The sequence below is a fragment of the Geotrypetes seraphini genome, chromosome 3, assembly GCF_902459505.1.
Source record: "Geotrypetes seraphini chromosome 3, aGeoSer1.1, whole genome shotgun sequence".
Lineage (NCBI taxonomy): Eukaryota > Metazoa > Chordata > Amphibia > Gymnophiona > Dermophiidae > Geotrypetes > Geotrypetes seraphini.
Genome location: NC_047086.1, coordinates 354820407 through 354838423, shown reverse-complemented (window position 1 = coordinate 354838423; position 18017 = coordinate 354820407). Strand labels below are relative to the sequence as shown.

At 41.0% G+C, this 18017-nt stretch overlaps 1 protein-coding gene across 1 annotated transcript in view; it reads left to right on the top strand.

Moving 5' to 3' along the window:
* Positions 1 to 18017, top strand: part of GPATCH2 (G-patch domain containing 2) — a 341444-nt gene that overhangs the window by 265599 nt on the left and 57828 nt on the right.

Below are 18017 nucleotides of genomic sequence, written 5' to 3'. Positions count from 1 at the left end.
TCAATATACAATTTACCAGTCAAGATTCAAGACATCAATTTACAAATTTATCAAACAAATCAGTTTTCAGCAGCTTCCTGAAAGACATGTATGAATGAGCCTGAGGAATGATGGTACATAGCCATGAATTCATTTTACCTGCCTGGAATCTGAATAGTTTGTCATAGAAACTCTTATATCGGCAAGATTTAATGGTTGGGTAAACAAATAGATAATGTCCTCGAGTGATCCTATTAGGTTTATATCGTTCGAAGCATGAGGACAGGTAAGTCGGAGCCATACCATACAAGACCTTAAAACAAATACAACCAAACTTAAACAGTACTCTAGCCTCAAAAGGCAACCAGTGCAGCTGTTGAAAAAATGTGGTGACATGGTCATGTTTTTTCAGGCCAAAAATCAAACAAACCGCCGTGTTCTGAATAAGTCTTAGTCTTTATTGAAGTTTTTTTATGAGATCCCAAATATATTATATTGCAATAATCCAGAATAGACAGAATGCAAGATTGTACTAGTAACCTAAATGATACATTGTCAAAAGAAATTTTTTTATTGTTCAAAGTTTCCAGGACTGGAGTAGGACATGGAAGGATGTACTCTGGATCACTGTCTCAAAAGCCTATGGCTAGCCACATGTTTGGCTCTCACCACTGAGGCATACCAGTAGATTTCTTGAATCATATCCATCCATGTTCCATGACCCACTGGTTAAGAAACAAAACCTTAGGTAGAATCAGTGGCGTACCATGAGAACATTCCTGAAGAAAGAACTGATGGAATGGGAGGATATAGGGGAAGTGGAAATACTGTGATCCAAGCTGAAAGGAGCTATAAAAAATGGCAACTGAGTTCTATGTAAAGAGAGTTAATAAAAACAAGATAGTTTCGACACAAAACTCGACAGAACAAAAACTATATCTTCATTTATGATATACAGGAGTGGTGCTTAAATAGAAGCCCAGCAGCAAAGAAAGATGATGCTAGATGGACTTCTATGGTATGTGTTCCGTATATGTGGTTTTTGTTGTTTGAATAAAGGAGAGAAGGGGCACAGGATACACTGTTTATGACAGGGACATAGAAAAATGGAAGATGCCATACGGAAGAGGGAGAGGGCAGACAGTGGATGGAAGGGCAGAGAAATAGGATGGATGCAGGATGGAGAGTGAAGAGAAGATGAGGAAAGCAAAGGCCAGCGATGACAAAAAGTAGAAAAAAGATTTTTCTTGTTGCTTTAGAATAAACTAGTATTGTAGCTGTATTGATAAACATTTATAAACAGAAAATGGAAATAAGGTAATCTTTTTATAGATCTAATTATACATTTTTTACTAACGTTTGGAGACCAAAACCCCCTTTTTCAGGTCAGGACAGGATACCATAGTAGCAGTATAGTGTATTGACATAAGGAAGGAGATTTTGGCCTCTGAAAGCTAATTGAAAAATGGATTAGTCCAATAAAATGGTATTTTCTTATCTTCCATTTTTTGTTTTATTTCTACAATGTTTGTTAATTTGTAAAGTGGTGCTTGTTATTTTTTAAATTTATTTCTGCTATTTTCATATTTGCACAGTATTAGGGAACATATCACTGTTTCTGTGGCGTTGCATTGCATGCAGAGTCTGGCTTCTTGGTGATTCAATTTAACTTCTGTCTAGGTATGTAGTTCTATTTTTAGTTTGTGATTACTTATTCCAGACTGAGTGAGGGTGTATCTGTTTTCATGTGGATGAAAATGGCATGGTTTTCTGTTAGCATTGACTATATTAATCTGGCTTGATTTGTTTTACAGTGGGTTTATAGATATTCTTAAACACTACAGTGAGCACTAGATGCTTCCTTTTCCTAGATGCACCCTAGTTGTGTGACTTATGGATTATTGCTAGAAATAATTTTTTGTATAATGGAGGGGGTGTTAAAAAAATGATCAGCCCTGGGTGTCAAATATACTAGGTACGCCACTGGATAGAATTTGCAGATCTTTAACCAAATCTTTTCTAGAGATGGGAAAATGGTAAAACTAGAAGGCATAAATTGAGGCTGCAGTGTGGTAGACTTAGGAGTAAAGTTAGGAAATTATTTTTCACAGAGAGGGTAGTTGATGCCTAGAATGCCTGGCCAAGAGAAGTGGTGGCAATGAAAACTATGACAGAATTCAAAAAAGCATGGGATGAACATTTTCTCTAATCAGAAAATGAATGGTATAAATTGAAGAACTAAGGCTACTATTGGGAAGACTTGCACAATTTGTGTCCCATATACAGCAATTTGGTATAGGATGGGCTGGAGAGGGCTTAGACAGGAACTCCAGAATGTCCAAGTGTGGATAATCAAAACTACCTTTCTGGACGTCTAGTGAGGCATCCTAGCCTCTGTTCATCCAGAGGTCAAGATGGGCATGTTGGAGGCATGTTATGGGCAGGCTTTGGATGAAGGTCAGGTTAGATTTTGACGTCTTGCAGCGATAATTGAATGTTTTGCAAGACATCCTGGACGGAACTTAGCCATTCAGAATTAGACCTATTTTAGAAGCGTCTACGAATCATAAAGATGCCCAAACTGACCAGATGACCACTGTATGCATCAAGGTAAGACACCCCCACATTCCCACAGTGCTCACTGACCCCCTTCCACTACACAGAAATAAGAACAAAAAGGTACATACTTGGCTCTAGAACAGCAGCATCGGGTATGAGGAAGCCTAGTATAGCATCACACAGGTGTGCAGAGTTACTTGGTGAGTGGGCTAGTGAACCATAGAGAGGACGACCCATGCCCATAAGCCACTCTAATTACTACTCACCTAAACCCTACTATACTGCCATATAGCTGCCACCTTCCATAAATTATAAGGGGGTTCTGGTGAGATATACATCTGGCACTCTTTATATGAAGTTCACAGCAGTGCCCTCTAAGGTGTCCCACTGCTCTGTTGGGATGTCTACGCTGGCTTCTCCCACATCCAAATAGTCTGCATTTAGATATTTTCAACATGGATGTTTTGCTGATCGAAAATGGGGTATGAAGTTAGACATCCCGGTGGCCAAGATGTCTAAGTATAAGATATTTTTAAAAAATTATTATATTTGAATGTCCAGCAGTTGCCATTCGAAAATGGTTGTTTCTGTTCCTCCGACTTTGGACGTCCAACTGAAAACATCCAAGTTGAACTTAGACTTTTTTTTTTTTTTTGTTACTATGGGGGGTTTTTGTTTTTGATTTATATATAAGCAGGGAAGGAAATCTTTATTTACATTTAAAGATAGTATAATTCTGTTCAGCTGATAATACAGATCACTGTATTTTGTTACACAGATGTGACAAATGGAATTACAGCTGCTCTATATTTGAGCTTTCAAAGAAGCAAAGATGTGCAAGGATTCTCTCTGCTCCCCTTTTCACATCATGTCATCTGTTGTTTGGGAAGGAATCCTAATTTGCAGTAGATACAGAACTATTTGTTGTAGTTGTAGGTTTGCCAAAAATAAATGAAACCATTAATTACTGCATTTTTGAGCAGCTGTTAATACATTGAGTAAGAATTTGAACATTTAGATACTGGTTAATTACACGAGCCATAATTGTCAAAAGAGGCCTTTTGTGGAAAGAAATTACGGTATCAAAAGGTAGGCTCTGCCAAGGTAGATAAATACAGTACTCTATACTTTAATAAGGTACAACATTTGTATATGGTTATTTGCTTGTCTGCAGACTTAATTAACACTCTTCAAATAAAATATAATATATAAAAAAAATTGTGTTATTGAGATCATATATTTATGTATTGAAATCTGCTACTTTTGGCCCCCTTTTACTAAGCCGCGGTAGAGATTTCTACCGCGGGCCTGATCGCTAAATGCTCCGACGCTCATAGGAATTCTATAAGCATCAGAGCATTTAGCACTCCAGGCCACGGTAGAAACCTCTATCGCAGCTTAGTAAAAGGGGAGTTTTATGTGCATTCTTGCTAAGATTACTGAACACATTTAAAATATTGTGGAGCATTTCCTGTATTTTAATATTGATTGACAAAGTGAGGGCAGAACCAGTAATGATACATCTGTAGCTATAACAGTAAAATACAATACATGAAACAAAATTTTCTAAATCATGTCAAATTATATTCTGGAAATAGAGTGGTACCTTGGATTATGAGCATAATCCGTTCCAGGAGCATGCTCGTAATCCAAAATGCTCGTTTATTAAAGCGAGTTTCCATTATTTCCTATGGGGAAACTCGCTTTGATACATTCCCACCCCCATCCCCCCCCCCACACACACACACGAGAACCGGCATTGCTCCACCCGAAGGCCCCCCTGCGATCCGGCACCCCCCTCGCGATCTGGCACCCCCCTCCGCGATCTGGCACCCCCCCTTCCCCCACCGCTGCTTACTGTTATCTGGGTACCGGCACCAGCATGTCCTGTGCGTTGGTGCCGGTGCCCAAAGATCGGCCTCCTCTTCTTGCTGGGCCTTGAGCATCTGCGCATGCTCAAGGCCTGTGAGTTCACGTTCTCTCCGTGGACTCGCAGGCCTTGAGCATTTATGTAGAATATGTGAGCCTTCCAAAATCTATTCAAATCTTACTGTACCTACATATATGCAATACCTGCAGGCATAAGGGCTATTGGTGTGGTATACATTTGGGTCAATAGGTTTTGGGTGGGTTTTGGAGGGCTCACCATACAATATAAGGAGGTCATGGTGAGATGTATACTTGGGGCGTTTTATGTGCAGTTCACTGAAAGTACCCCTTAGAGTGCCCCTCTGCTCTGCTGGGATGTCTGTGTGACCAGTCTACTAAAAATGTTAGTTCCTCCTACGTTCCAATGGCTTGTTTTGTGTGATTTTGTTTTGAACCTTTTTATTTATTTATTTTAATGGTTCAAAAACAGGGATCTCAAAGTCCCTTCTTGAGGACCGCAATCCAATCGGGTTTTCAGGATTTCCCCAATGAATATGCATGAGATCTATGTGCATGCACTGCTTTCAATGCATATTCATTGGGGAAATCCTGAAAACCCGACTGGATTGCGGCCCTCAAGGAGGGACTTTGAGATCCCTGTTCAAAACGATGCACTATGCACAAACATATCTGAGAAATGGCCATTTTCTAAATAAAAGATGGACATTTCCCTGTTTTGAAAATGATCATGATTGCATGGCCAAACTGGGATTTAAACCTCATGTTGAAAATGCCCCTCAACATCAACAATATCACCCTATTAACCACAATCTTTCAGGATCTCTCCAATTAAATCCATGCTACTGCTGGAGAAGTTTGCAGATGTTTGTTTATTAAAATTTAATATTCGGCCAAATCTTGCAAAAGTTCTAAGCGGATTACATAAGAATACAAAGTTAAAACTAAAAAGCAAATTACATTTAAAATTCAAAATAAAACTAAAAAGAGCTCCATGACATGAAGAAAAGACCTAAACTCATTCATATCTAAGATCTAATCATAATCCATTCTCATAATAATAAAAAATTTTAAAAAAATTTAATCGGTGGATCAGTTGTCTTTGAATCTCTTGAATTAATGAATATGTTCATTCGGAATAGAATCAATACCAAAATCCTTTTGAAAAAAATATGTGTTCAATAATTTTTTTAACATTTTATGATTCAATCCAGTACGAATAGCTTGCAGAAGCTGATTCCATTTTGTTCTATACATCGAAGGAAGGACTAGCCTATTGTCTGTAAAGATCTTCCTTCATCTGAAGATTTCATATTCATAAGAACATAAAAATAGCCTTACTGGGTCAGACCAATGGTCTATCAAGTCCAGTAGCACATTCTCAAGGTGGCCAATCCAGGTCACTAGTACCTGGCCAAAACCCAAGATGTAGCAATATTCCATACTACCGATACAGGGCAAGCAGTGGCTTCCCCCTTGTCTTTCTCAATAACAGACTATGGCCTTTTCCTCCAGGAACTTGTGCAAACCTTTCTTAAAACCAGCAACGCTATTTGCTCCTTTTAGTTGATACATAATAAATCATATTTAAGGGTGACCTAGTAGAATCTGGAAATTTCAACACCTTTAGAATAAATCCTTATCCCAGAACTTGTACAATGTTCAGTACTCTTAAGCTGAGGTATTTATGAACATTTTCAGTATTTTCCAGCTTCCTAAGTACAATGATCTTTTCAGTCACCAATGCCAGCTGGGTCTCCTTCAATTATGTTATACCCTAATTTCTGTCTCCAGCTCAGTACCTCTTTGAGAGATCGACACAGCAACAGATTTGACAGTTTGGACATTGGAAACAGTTTGTGAGGCAATGTTTGTAAAAAGAAAAGCCTAATGTAAAAAATGCCACTTACAACCATATAACATCCAAAAGTATTGCCACAGGTTTCACCAATGAAGGAATTAACAGCCTCTGAAACACCTGTAATCCCTGGACCAATCACCTCCAATGGTTCCAAATGTGGTTCTGTCCTCAGATATTCTAATAGTACAGGCATATTTCTTCTCTCAAGGGATCCTCCCAGAGCTTCCTCTGCATTGCCACACCTGGCTCCTATTTTGTGGGTGGCGAGTTTGGGCTATTTGAACTAAGGAAAACATTGCTTCCCTGGGTAAGGTTACCTCTGCCTGGCTCAACACAGCAGGTACTTCTACCATCAGAAATCCAAATCAAAGGCTGCCCAATTCCAGATAAGGATTCCTGAAACTTTCTCTCTTGTTTCAGCACGGTTAAATCAAGGGTATCCAAAATCAAAAGAAAATAAGAAAACGAAGCAGAGAAAAATGCTAACACATCACCTACTCTATCATTTTGGATCTCCCAAAGCAACTCATAATTATCAAGCTGCATTATTCAGGGTATGATACAGCCCTTTCCTCCCTGTGATTGTTGAGATTCTAGCAAGTGGCCTGATGCTCCCAGGAAGCCTCTTAAAGGGGCTGGATATGGATTGCATTACACTCCCATTCCCAAAAATTATCTCAACTGTTCCCCACAGCACCTACCACGGTCTCCCTGGTCATTAGTGAGGAGATAAGAGCTGTCACATATCTCTACTATCTATACTGCTCCCTTGATATGTGGGTTCAAAATGGCACCCAATCCCCCCACCCCCACCCTCAGTAGTTTCATGGGCATTGAGCAATGGGTATAAAAGACATATTTAATAATTCTTTACAAGAATATGTTCCAGTACTCTGTTCAAACTGATTTTACTGTTTAGCAAAGAGAATATGGAACTGTCTTTTAAAAAAAAAAACCCTTGGCTTTTTAAATTACCTTTTACTGTAATTTCTGTAAAATATAGACATTAATTGCTCATTTGTTTTTACATTTAGAATGACTGGTACAGGGTAAAAATCACCAGACAATGTCTCTCCTCTCCAATCTAGCACTCTTTCCAAACCCAAACTAATAACCTTTCTCACTGTTGATCACCAGGCCCTCTTCCTATTTTGAGATGAGTGGCTGTGGTTTCTAGAGCTGCCTAATACTCTTCCCCACCATTCCCTGTTGTCCAGGCTGCAAGCCATTGGAGCTGCATTGTACTCACTCCATTTTCAGGCCAGTGTTAGTGCCTCCTCTTGATCCACATGGCTGCTGGCACACACGTGCAATCTGCTGGCACCACTCCAAAACTATGCATATAGATATTGGTTTGGATTTCTTTTTGTTTAAGTCTTAGACTTCTGATCCGTTCAAACTCATGTCCAATTATATTACTCTAAATTAACATAATTCAACAGATGTTGATATTTTAATGTTTTCTGGCATTGAAATCTTGGACAGCTGTCGTAGAGCTTGGGGAAAAGGCAAACATTTAGAGTTAAATGCTGAACATATGCTTAAATTACTAATTAGGAACAAGGAAAAACTGTATTATCTTTTCTGTAGGTAGTAAATCACTAATGTGGGGTTCCTGAAATGCTTCTCAGTTCCAAATTACTGTCCAAGGATCTCGGGAGATTGGGTGGTTAGGAGATTAATTTTGTATGTCGAACCTGACTTTTTTTCCAATTGGATTGCCTAAAAATCTTTTGATAGTTTCTGTCTTAAAGCTGTCACACTTCACTAAATTATCTAATCTAATGTTACATGTAGCTCTGTTGTGCTGAAGAGATTCTCAAGTTCGTGCTATCATTTACAGGAATAAAAACAATAGGGTCAATATTTAAAGCACTAATAGCCAAAACTGTTGCTGGCTATTTTGTGGGCAGTCTGGAGATAGAGTCTACAGTTATGTGGTTAAGAGCTGATATTCAGTACTTAACTTCCTAAGTTAACCAGTCAAATTGGACCGCATAAACTCAGTCCTATCTTTGTCCAGTTTCACTGGTTACATGCTGAATGTTGTACTTAACCACATAAGGGATAGCCAACTGAATATAACTGGGTACTTAATGCCAGTGCCCAAACATGTCCTGGCATTGGATATTGTCACCACTCTGCTGCCCGAGACCGGGACTCCACAGCACTACTAGTGGCTAAACATTGAAAGAACACCAGCGTGTGACCCGGCCCGGAGTCACCCTGCAGGAATGGACTGACACCAAAAACGGGGTCCAAAATCAAACCCACACCTACTGAGGTCAAATGAAGATATATCACTTTTACTGTCAATGAATAAAGTCAGAAATGGCATACAAAAACAATAAGCATTGGTTTTTGTCCAAAACAAAACATAAAGCCAAAAACCCAAATAGTTAAAGAAAAAAATGAAGTTCAGTTTTCTTCTTTTCCAACCAAGCAAGAAAATTCTGTTCATGAGCACTGGCTCTCCACAGAGCCCCTAGCTACTGTGCTCCCAGCCTGCCCTCAAGCAGGGTAAACTATTAACAAAGTGCTCTGTTCAGTTCTTAGCACTGCTTATAGTTCTTCCATAGAAGCCTCCAGCAGATTTAGGTAGCACTACTGGGTGAATTAGGAGTGTCCCAGGTTTGTCTTGCAATAACAGCTTTTAAAATAGTTATCAAAAAAATCCCCTCCCAGGATGTTAACAAACCTCACCCAAAATGAGTACTCCCAGCTTCAAATATTTAAACCCAAAAATAAGACAGAGCTCAGCAGAGAAAGTCCAAACCCAAAACAAAACCCAACAGAGCAGAAAATGATTACTAGCACCTGGCAGTAATCCCAACTTGCATAGGCTCAGGATCCTCAATGAACTCCCCGGGCAAGCTCCCTTGTAAATCCATAGGCGCTTCTACATCGCTAGAATGCGGCTCCCAAGTGTCTCCAGCCTCAATTACTTCCATGGGTGTACTGATATCACCTCTGTCTGGACCGGGGGGGGTCATCCTGAGAGAGGAACCTGATCCTTCTCCCCAGCTTGCCTACCTGCTTCTCCCAGCTTGCTGCCTTTTCTAGAGCAGGGCGACGCCCTGGTCTAGCTGAGTCAGCAGGCATAATCAAAGCTCTTAGGCTCCCCCGGTGGCGACCTGAATATCTTGTACCTGCAGGGTTCTTAGACCCACCAGCTCTCTCTAGAGCACAGGTGTCAAAGTCGGTCCTCGAGGGCCAGAATCCAGTCGGGTTTTCAGGATTTCCCCAATGAATCTGCATGAGATCTATTTGCATGCACTGCTTTCAATGCATATTCATTGGGGAAATCCAGAAAACCCAACTGGATTCCGTCCCTCGAGGAGGGACTTTGACACCCCTGCTCTAGAGGATGACAGGTTTTCACAGCCTCTAACTCAGGGAACAAATAGTTCTGTATCTACTGCAAATACAGCGTCCAGGACGGACCTGGGGTATACCTTTCCTGGGCTTTTTACCCCCCTTCCTGACTATCCTGACTGGGACCTCGGCAGACACGGCGTCTGACGGGTCACAATATCCAGGTATAATTCCAGCAGTAGCCCAAAGAAATGGGGTAAATATTCACTCCAATGGAATTATCGTATCTGGATATTTATAATTAGTTTATCCAGATATCAAAGTAATACTGAATTTGCATTGATTTTATTTATTTATGCCTGGCTACTTATAGTTTTTAAATCTAAGAACATAAGAATTGCTATACTGGGACAGACTGAAGGTCCATCAAGCCCAGTATCCTGTTTCCAACAGTGGCCAACCCAAGTCCCAAGTACCTAGCTAGGTCTCAAACAGTAAAACAGATTTTATGCTGCTTATCCTAGGAATAAGCAGTGGATTTCGCCAAGCCACCTTAATAATGGCCTATGGACTTATCTTTTATTGATTTTGATATACTGCCTTAGTTGCAGCACTTCTCTTTTAGGAAATTATCCAAACCTTTTTAAACCCCGCTAAGCTAACTGATTTCACCACATTCTCCGGCAACAAATTCCAAAGATTAATTACATGTTGTGTGAAGAATTTTTTTCTCCAGTTTGTTTTAAATCTACTTAGTAGCTTCTTGCATGCCTCCTAGTATCTTTGGAAAGAGTGAACAAGCAATTCACATCTGTGCTTTCTACTCCACTCAGTATTTTATAGACCTCTTCTCCAAGCTGAACAGCCCTAGCTGATTTCGCTGTTCCTCATAGGAAAGTTGTCCCATTCCTTTTATCATTTTTATCACCCTTCCCTGTACCTTTTCTAAATAAGTTTTATTTAGAAACGTACAGATTAACCAAACTTTTAACTGTATTTCTATTTCATTGGATTTCTCTGACAACAAACAATTTACCATGGATGCACAAAAGGGTCACAATACTCTTTTTTTGTGCTGAAGGAGAGATTCTTCAAATGTTTCATGGAAAGGTATTTCAGTACCTATGTGCAGTAATTCCTGCTATGCTGGAGTTTCTTTCAGTTCCTTTTTTCACCAGAAACATTGGATACAGTTGTTGATCCATGCCCTGGCAAGCAAATGATGATATTCGCTTCCTTTTTTCCATCTTTCTTAAGCCAAAACCAAATTCCCTAGTTAGGTTTTGACACTTTTCTAAACTTCATTTTCTTCGTTGACCCCATTAATCCAAACTGTTTTTTCCACCACCTTTAATATTTTTTCATTTTTCACGATGTCATAGAAGCTTCAAATTCTTTCCCAAGTAGAAATGTCAGTCACTGACCTTCAGGAGCTTTGCTACAGATATTGGGACAAGGCCATAACATCTTGGATTGTAAAACATATGAAGGATATCAACAGAGCAGTTCAAGCATCTTGCTTTTTTTCCATTGAACAAAAGTTTGGTTCATGAAAGTTGATTTTGAAGGCTTGATGTGAGAACTGGACCTGGACACACCATAGGGGGGTCAGGCTATACTAAAAAGGATTCCAAGTTCTTTGACTCTTTGGTTGAAGAACAGGCTCATAACTCAAAAAGAAATCATCAATCTGAAATGAGTGCTCTGAGCATTCAAGCACAGACCAAGGAAGAGTCTGCAGCAAGTGTAGCTCAGAATCTCAGATCTAGATGCTAGTGTTCAGGACTGTCTCTCCAACGTGCCTTGTATATGAGATGATTAGTTCAGGGATATTATAGAAGAGGCCACACAAAATATTAAAAGCCATACTGACTGATAGACGACAATGTCTCCCACTAAATCAACTCAGTCTAATGTGCCCGGGAGACTCCCACCTTCAAGTGTTCCACCTAACATTTCAAGTAGAGACACAGCCAATATTCTACATCCACTCACCCATCAAATCAGAAGCAACCCAGACAACAAAAAACTTCCACACAGCCTCAGTCAAAACAGCAACAGTCCTTTTGATGCCATTCTAGAGAGCATGGTTAGCATTTCTCAACCTTTCCCTCCAACTCTATCCATCGGAGGTTGCCTCACCCACTGTCATCAATGATGGTCCATTATAGCATTGGATCATTGGGTGCTTCAGGTGGTGAGGCAGGGCTATGCCCTTTGTTTACAGAAAACACCTTTGAACCATCCTCCAAAAGAGTCTCTTTTCAACTCCTAGCAGAAGACCCTCCTTCACCAGGAGCTCTCAGCCTTCCTTCAGCTGAAAGCCATAGAATAAGTTCATCTGCAAGAGAAGGGACCAAGAGCTCTATTCAAAGTATTTCCTTATACCGAAAAAGACTAGAGGTCTCCATCCCATTCTGGACCTCCATGTTCTCAACAAATACTTAGTGAAGGAGAAGTTTTGCATGGCCTCCCCTGAAACCATCTTACCTCTTTTAGAGAAAAAGACTGGCTCTGCTCTCTAGACCTCAAAAAGGATATTTCCATCCTCCCTGCCCACAGGAAATATCTCCGCTTTTCAGTGGGAGCAAGTCACTACCAATACAAGGTGCTCTTATTTGGTCTAGCTTCAGCATCCAGAGTATTCACAAAGTGCTTAATAGTAGTAGTTGCACTCCTTCACTCATACTATTTCCATGTGTTTTCCTACATGGACACTGGTTTAATCAAAGTCCCCACATCTCATCGAGCTCATCAGGTCATGATGATCAGATAAAGCTCTGTCTCTTGCAGTATTCAAATCCAGACTCAAATCCCACTTCTTTGAAGGTGCTTTCAATTCTAAACTCCAACCCACCTGCTAAGCACCAATATCTGACTTTTCATTCCCTCTGTAATTCCCCCACCATAGCACCGTGTATAGATAGATGCACCTTCTTATCCAGTTTGTCTCTCTTGACTAGATTGTAAGCTATGTTTTGATGTACAGCGCTGTGTATGTCTAGTAGAAACATAGAAACATAGAAAGATGACGGCAGAAAAGGGCTACAGCCCATCAAGTCTGCCCACTCTTCTGACCCACCCCATCAAGTCTGAGTGCTAATGACCCAGATCCTTAGCTCGACCCCCATAGGGATCCCACGTGGATGTCCCATTTATTCTTAAAGTCTAGCACGCTGGTGGCCTTGACCACCTGCACTGGAAGCTTGTTCCAGTGATCTACAACCCTTTCTGTGAAGAAATACTTCCTGGTGTCACCATTAAATTTCCCTCCTCTGAGTTTGAGCGGGTGCCCCCTTGTGACCGAGGGTCCCCTGGGGAAGAATATATCGCTTTCCGCCTCGACACGACCTGTGATGTACTTAAATGTCTCAATCATGTCTCCCCTTTCTCTACGCTCCTCAAGAGTGTATAGCTGTAGTTTGCCCAGTCTTTCTTCGTATGAGAGACTCCTGAGTCCGGAGACCATTCTAGTGGCCATTCGCTGGACAGATTCAGCTCGAAGCACATCTTTTTGGTAGTGTGGTCTCCAAAATTGCACACAGTATTCCAGGTGAGGTCTCACCATGGTTCTGTAAAGCGGCATTATGACTTCAGGTTTGCGGCTGATGAAGCCTCTATTAATACATCCCAACATTTGCCTTGCCTTGGATGAGGCCTGCTCCACTTGTTTGGCAGCCTTCATATCTGCACTGACGATTACTCCCAAGTCCCGTTCTTCTGAAGTCCTAGCTAGTGTTTCCCCATTTAAGGTGTAAGTTTTGCATGGATTTCCGCAGCCGAGATGTATGACCTTACATTTCTTAGCGTTGAAGCCCAGCTGCCATGTCGAGGACCAGTTTTCCAACGTGATCAAATCCTGCGTCATATTATCCTTGAGATTGCTTTCACTTACTATATTACACAGTTTGGCGTCATCGGCGAACAGTGTTACTTTACCCTGAAGCCCTCAGGTCAAGTCCCTTATGAATATGTTGAAAAGGGATGGTCCCAGGACCGAGCCCTGCGGCACTCCGCTAGTCACTTCCGATGTCTCAGAGAGGGTGCCGTTGACCACCACCCTCTGAAGTCTTCCACTCAGCCAATCGTTGACCCATGCAGTTAGTTTCTCACCTAACCCCATCGACTTCATCTTGTGCAATAGTCTGCGGTGTGGGACACTGTCAAAAGCTTTACTGAAATCCAAGTACACTATGTCCAGAGACTCTCCCGAGTCTAACTTTCCCGTCACCCAATCAAAGAAGCTGATTAGATTGGATTGGCATGACCTACCCCTAGTGAATCCATGTTGACAGGGATCCCTTAGGTTCCCCTCGTCCAAAATCGTGTCTAGTTTACCTTTAAGTAAAGTTTCCATGAGTTTACATACTACTGATGTGAGACTTACTGGTCTGTAATTTGCAGCCTCTGCTCTGCAACCTTTTTGTGGCAGAGGAATGACGTTGGCTGTTTTCCAGTCCAGGGGGACTCTCCCTGTACTTAGGGAGAGATTGAAGAGTACTGCTAACGGTTTCGCCAGAACATCGCTTAGCTCTCTGAGCACTCTTGGGTGCAAATTGTCCGGTCCCATGGCTTTGTTCACCTTAAGTCTTGACAGTTCACTGTAAACATCAGCAGGTGTGAACTCAAAATTCTGAAATGGATCTTCCATGCTTTGCTTCATTTCCAGCCTTGGCCCGTGCCCTGGTGCCTCGCAGGTAAAGACCGAGCAGAAGTAATCATTCAGCAGTTTGGCTTTATCGGAATCTGTTTCCACATAATTCCTGTCTGGCGTTCTAAGGCGTACTATCCCATTTGTGTTCTTCTTCCTGTCACTAATGTACCTGAAGAAGGATTTGTCCCCTTTCTTAATGTTCTTCGCTAGAGTTTCTTCCATTCGAAGTTTGGCCTCCCTGACTGCTGTTTTGACCGCTGCAGACTTTGTCTTGTATTCAATGTTTGCTTCCTTCTCCCCGGTGCGTTTGTATAAGAGAAATGCTCTTTTCTTCTCCTTGACGCGGTAACGAGACCTCATCAGTGAACCATTTGGGTCTCTTGTTTCTTTGTTGTTTATTACCGATTTAATGTAGCGGATAGTTGCCTCATGAAGGGTCGACTTCAAGGTTGACCACATAGCTTCCACATTATCAGTTACTTCTTGAACCTGTAGTGTCTGATGAACAAAATCTCCCATGCGTGTGAAGTCAGTGCCCCGGAAATTGAGTACCCTTGTTCTTGTTTGAGATCTAGGGAAGCCTTTCCTAAGGTTAAACCATACCATGTTATGGTCACTGGTGGCTAGCGTTTCTCCCACCGATACCTCCGAGACGCTTTCCCCGTTCGTAAGTACCAGGTCCAGGATGGCCTGGGCCCTAGTAGGCTCTAGCACCATTTGTTTGAGCTGTACTCCCTTCATGGACGCTAATATCCTCCTGCTATCACAAGTTGTCGCTGAGAGTGTGTTCCAGTCTACATCAGGCATATTGAAGTCTCCTAATAGAACAACATCCCCCCGCAAGGTGATATTCTCAATGTCTTCGATTAATTCTGCGTCTTTGTCCTCCGATTGTCTAGGAGGTCTGTATACCACACCAAGGTATAGGCATTTTCTCCGCCTCTGGCCAGGTTTACCCAGATAGATTCCCCAGTATACTTGACATCCGTGATCCTGGTTGTCTTAATGTTCTCTTTGATGTAAAGTGCTACCCCTCCTCCTAACTTACCCTCTCTGTCTTGGCGAAGCAAGTTGTATCCTGGTATAGTCATATCCCACCCATGAGAGTCCGTGAACCATGTTTCGGACACAGCCACCACGTCTAAGTCTGCATTAACCATAGTAGTGCTATAGAAAATAAGTACTAGTAGTAGCAAGCAGAGAATTTGAAGTATCAATGTGCTTCTTCAATGACAACTCTGTGCAAGAATGTGCAGAACATAAGAACGTAAGAATTACCATCTCCGGATCAGACCCTGGGTCCATCAAGTCCGGTGATCCACACACGCGGAGGCCCATAGTTTTAATCCCCATATCACTGTATGCTTCTCAAGGGAGATGTGCATCTAATTTACCCTTACCCGTATCACTCTAAGCCACTCTTAAGGAGATGTGCATGACTGCATCTTAAGGTAAATTCTATTTCAAAGGCATAGTTAATAATGGCCTTAGGATAGGCTATCATACAAGGCTGTAAATTCTATCATATATAATATAGAGACGAACCAGGAATCTCAAGCGCTCACAATCAGAAGCCCAAAAATATGGTCAAGGCTGGTGACTTATTTAGTGAGCTATCATCGGCCCAGTTATGTTCTCTATAATTGTAAATATAATTATTAATTTATTAATTTAATTGTTTTAAATATTTTTCTTTTATTTTTTCTTATTCTTTCTTTAAAACAACTAATAAAGTAGTCTAATATTTTAAATATCCGTTACCCTCTCAAATACTATTCAGGGTTATTTAGCTTTCATTTTTCTTTAGCTGAAAGTGTTCTGTTTCAGTTTTTCTCCTCAATACTTTATTTCAATTTCTTCTCGACGGAAGATCTCCGTTTCGCTCTTATTAATTGAACAGGAGCTTCATCAGGGCAAACGCCAAAAATATCACTAAAATAAAGCATGAACATTTTAGTTTGGAAAGAACTAGTCTACTTAATCAAACTTAAAAACACTAACTGCTTGTACTAAAGAGGACTCCATGGTATCACTGATGGGCAAACTCTTATACTTAGGATACAATATATCTAAACATTCCCAACCCTGCTATACTAAACAGTTCTTTAACAATTGAGAATTTTGTTTTATAGTTTTATATTTCTAATTTTAAAGATATTTTCTAACCACGCAACTATACACCTGAAACACATACAGATCCGAACACTCATACAAACTCCACGACAGGGAAAACCCATCCCCCCACCAACATCATACCTGATACCAACGCCGATGCTACACCGGTAAATAGGCTGGAGATAAAACAAAGACTGCTCTATACAGCGACTCAAGCAATTTCAAGAGTCAATAGTCGATTCAACGCAAACCTACAGGGTTTTAAATTAAATGAGAGCGTCTGACGTCACTTCCGGAAAGTGACCTGACTCATCGGCAAACAAATGCCGACCCAGCCAAGCATATGTGCACTCATACATGTTAAAAACAGACCCAAAGCACCAAAGAAAAGCTATAAACTCAGCTAAATATAACAAAACTAATAGAAGAATACAGGTTTCCAACGCTGACCCAAAACATAAGAAATAAAACCAAACTCAGAAAAAGACCTGCCAGTTAATAGCCACATTCAAACCCTGGGGTTGAAGGCTATGTAGGTGATCAATCCACCTCTGCTCAATTTGTAAATTTACAGCCTTGTATGATAGCCTATCCTAAGAATTTTAGTGAGATCCACAACTTTTGGAAAGTGATAGTTAATAATGGCACCAGTTTCTGGTTGCTTAGAATGCAGCTTTCAGCACCAACTTCAGAGAGCCACGCAGGATACAGTGTCTATGCCATTTGCACTCTTGGAAGCAAAAATGTCAGTCAAAGTATCAAGCACCATGACTCTCCTGGATGTATTGAGCAATCCTCTGGATACCAAGCAAGTCTACAGGGCTAGATTTTAGAAATAGAGTGTGTGCAAATATCTATACAATGAGAATTTTTCTCTTTGCAGGTATGTATGTGTTAGACAGCTATCAAGAGATTTTTGTAAAAACTGAAAATAGTCTCTAGTTCTTTGTATAGTGGACTATGACTCTAAACAGTAATGTGTTCTCTAAATCAGGTAGGGGAGAGGTCCTGTAGGGTGAAGGGAAGGAGCGATGGATGGATGCTGGACCCATAAGGCGGTACACAAATGTGTTAAATAAAGTGTGTGGGGGGAGAGAAAGTGACCCAGACCAGAAGGGAAGGTGGGAAGAGAAGAACAGATGCTAGACCTACAAGTGGGGGTGAGGGATTGATAGGGAGAAGAAGAGAGTGAGGTGGGGAGACAAAGCTATTTTTAGAATAACTCTCAAGCAACCAGAAACTACAGTTATCTGGCATCTACTAATCACCATGGGTGCCGGATAACTGAGAGTGCAGCGCTGCACAGAGTCACAAAGAATAAGAAAACAGTCCCTGCTCGAAAGAGTTTACAATCTAAACAGTCAAGACAGACAAACAGGATGTCATGGATATAGTTAAGGGGAACAGTTAATCAGCGGGCTGGGTTGGAGGGCAGAGGAGTAGTGTTAAGGACTGAAAGCTATATCAAAAAGGTGGGTTTTCAGTCTGCTTTTAAGCAAAGGAAGGGAAGGGGCTTTATGGACAAACTCAGGTAATTTATTCCAGGCATAGGGGGCATCTAGATGAAAGGAATGAAGTCTGGAATTGGCAGTGGAGGAGAAGGGTAACATTAAGAGTGACATCTGAGGATCAGAGTTCTCTGGGAGG